Genomic DNA, 3,641 nt, shown 5'->3' with positions numbered 1-3,641 from the left:
TGGTGGGTTTAGCGAATGCAATTTCGCTATTTTCTTTTATGTTTAAAAAAAAGGATCTTAATCTTTAACAGAAAGGTCGACCTCCTCAGAAATCATTTCCATAATGTGGTCTGTTGGGGGAAACGGCTCTAGGTCTAGTGTCCCCGATTTAAGTTTTACAAAAATAAAAAACATGTTGACGTGTTTTTGGAGGTATATTTGCTTCTGAGCTGAAAATGTCCCCGGATTTTGTCTGAGAAATCTGGTCACCTTAATGAATAGGTACTGAGCATGTGTGTATTTCAGGTCTGTGTGTAATGTGTATTCTAACAACTGACATTGTAATTTCCCATGCAGGATTAATAAAGTATAGAAATTAAGAAATTTAAATTAAAATGTAAGAATTAGCTCTCAGAGTTTCCATCACAGAGCTTTCTGTGTTTTCCTGCACAGAGGCAGTGAACTCGAGCCCTCAGGAGTCGTTGGTTTTGGTTTCAGAAGCATGACAAGTGACCCCAAATTTTTTTTTTTACGGCAGCGGGGCTTCGCTGTGAGCAGAAAACAAAGATTATCGATTTAGCCGTACTCGAGTGTGGGATCAATCGTTCTGGCATTTACTGTGAGCTCTGCGAAGCCCCATGAGCTGCTGCTGGACTGTGTCTCTACGTCTGTGTGGGGGTGCGTGTGTGTGTGTGTGTGTGTGTTGGGGTGCGTGTGTGTGTGTGTGTGTGTGTGTGTGTGTGTGTGTGTGATCTGTGTGTGAACGTTATCATTCATGTCAGAATGCTCTGGTGACTCGTGATGAGAAAACACGGCGCTGATGTGTCATGTGTCCTTGTGAAGGTTGAAGTAAAGCAATGATGCAGTTAATATATAATATATATCTATATATCTATATATATATAGATATATATCTATATATCTATATATATATAACATATAATGTTAATATTCAGCAGACCAGCTGTTCTCATGAACCATTCGTCCATGTCGCTACGAAAAGTAAGAACTCTAATCCGCGCTGTATGCACCACGCTGACTGCTGCTGTATAAAAGCACAAAGATCTGTGTAGTGGGTGGGTGGGGGTTGGGTTGGGGGTTGGGGGGGTTGGGGGGGTGGATGAGTGGGTCTTGCGAAGTTTGTGTCCCTGGGAAAACCACGGACTTACACCCAGGAAACGGGGGTTGTTTCCCGGGTGTATTACTTAAGGGACCACTTTTTAACCTAACCACAAAACTTTTGCTCTTAAAAGTGACGTGTGTTGTTATTATGTACTGTCCCTCTGCCCCGCCCCTCTAAAATGTACTGTCCCTGTGCCCTGCCCCTCTAAATGTACTGTCCCTCTGCCCTGGCCCTCTAAATGTACTGTCCCTCTGCCCCCGCCCCTCAAAATGCTGCTCTGCCTTCCCTCTAAATGTACTGTCCCTCTGCCCTTCCCCTCTAAAATGTACTGTCCCTCTGCCCTGCCCCTCTAAATGTACTGTCCTCTGCCTCCCCTCTAAATACTGTCCCCTGCCCTGCCCCTCTAAAATGTACTGTCCCTCTGCCCTGCCCCTCTAAAATGAGTGTCCTCTGCCCCGCCCCTCTAAAATGGAGTGTCGCTCTGCCCCGCCCCTCTAAAATGTATTTCCCTCTGCCCTGCCCCTCTAAAATGTACTGTCCCTCTGCCCTGCCCCTCTAAAATGTACTGTCCCTCTGCCCTGCCCCTCTAAAATGTACTGTCCCTCTGCCCCCCCCTCTAAAATGGAGTCCCTCTGCCCCGCCCCTCTAAAATGTACTGTCCCTCGCCCGCCCCTCTAAAATGTACTGTCCCCTCGCCCACCCTCTAAAATGTAGTGTCCCTCTGCCCTGCCCCTCTAAAATTGTACTGTCCCCTGCCCACCCCTCTAAAATTAGTGTCCCTCTGCCCGTCCCCTCTAAAATGTAGTGTCCCTCTGCCCTGCCCCTCTAAAATGTAGTGTCCCTCTGCCCACCCCTCTAAAATGTAGTGTCCCTCTGCCCCCACCCCTCTAAAATGTAGTGGTCCCTCTGCCCACCCTCTAAAAGTAGTGTCCCTCTGCCCCGCCCCTCTAAAATGTAATGTCCCTCTGCCCCACCCCTCTAAAATGTAGTGTCCCTCTGCCCCGCCCGTCCCGTCTTGCAGAGGAAACCCTGGGTGCAGAGGTCTCTTCAAGCCGTCAGGGTGAGCAGTTTGAAGAGGGAGTGAGTCCTCCGCTCCGGCTGCCAAGGACAGGATTACCCAGCAGACAGCCACGCTACTGCGTCACCTTGTCCTAACCTGCCCCGGTACACACACACACACACACACACACACACACACACACACACCCCCGCACAAACACTTCTGAGGATGCTCCACACCTGCTCCAGTCCAGCCAGAGGTGACTGGTTGTGTTTAGATGTCAGTAAGTAACCAAAAGGAAGAGAAAACATGACAAGATTCTGATATATTATATATATATATATATATAATATTACTTTGAATATTTCAATTTGTGACTGTCCTCCCCTGAAAAACAACCACATAAGTCGTTTGTTCAAGCAGCCTTTACCATTTATATTTACGTTTTATTTAGTGCATTTATAGTCGGGGCGCCCTTTAGTGGTTGTAGGAGGCTTATTATGACGGGAGTAGTCTACAGTGTATCCATGACGATCCACTTCAGGGATGGCTCCATTAACGACGGAAATTTTAATGAGCCAGACCTTCTGGGATTTTGCGAGACTACGACGAAGTATAAGAGCGACAAACTCTGAATAAGTAGGCAAACAAATACAGGGGACCGGGGTACATGTCCCGTTTAAAAATAAATGGCAAAGAATTTCTTTTACTATACAGAAAAACGGAGCTACGTAAATTCTGCGTAACCGGAAGTGAAGTACGGTCTAATTTTTAAACCCAAACCACAATCTTTTTCTAAACTTAACTAAGTAGTTTTTGTTGCCTAAAGCTAACCAAACTGTGACCAAAAACCGCCATCGTTATGTTTTCTGGTCTACAAATGAGGACGGAAAAACACTCCAGGTCGTATTTCCAGCCAATGCAAATTCTGCGTAACCGGAAATTAAGTAAGGTCTAACTTTGAACCCGAACCACAATCTTTTTCTAAACTTAACTAAGAAGTTTTTGTTGCGTGAAGCTAACCAAACTGTAATTGTCTGTCTACATACTGTATGAGGACATACAGTATGTAGACAATTATATCTACCACTAGATGGCAGGACAATTCCAAAATAATAAACACAGTCCTGTTAAACCATGAACATATCAGGTTTTGACATGCAGACACTTTACAGCTATCTACCCAATATTGTCTCTCTTTTAGCTATGTTTTTGGTCTCCACCAACTCCTGAGGGAAAATATCTCTCGTTAGCAGCTAAATGCTCCACAGTGTTCACCAGCTAACTGTGTCCACCTGTGTCCACCTGTGTCCACCTGCTGTTGATGCTGAGCAGGTAGAGTTGTAGAGTTGTAGTGTTGCAGTGTTCAGTGGCTTTTTAAGAAAACAGCAGCTGCTCATGGTTTTATATTTGGGTTATGAGAGCGGTAAGACTCGACCACACAGTGTGCAGCTGGAGAATAAAAACACTCCATTGTTGTGGAAACACATCAAGGAGCCGCACCGTTGCACCATGAACACACACACACACACACACACA

The sequence above is a fragment of the Etheostoma spectabile genome, chromosome 14, assembly GCF_008692095.1.
Source record: "Etheostoma spectabile isolate EspeVRDwgs_2016 chromosome 14, UIUC_Espe_1.0, whole genome shotgun sequence".
NCBI lineage: Eukaryota > Metazoa > Chordata > Actinopteri > Perciformes > Percidae > Etheostoma > Etheostoma spectabile.
The sequence above is the reverse complement of the archived record's forward strand: the minus strand, read 5'-3'. Positions refer to the sequence as shown.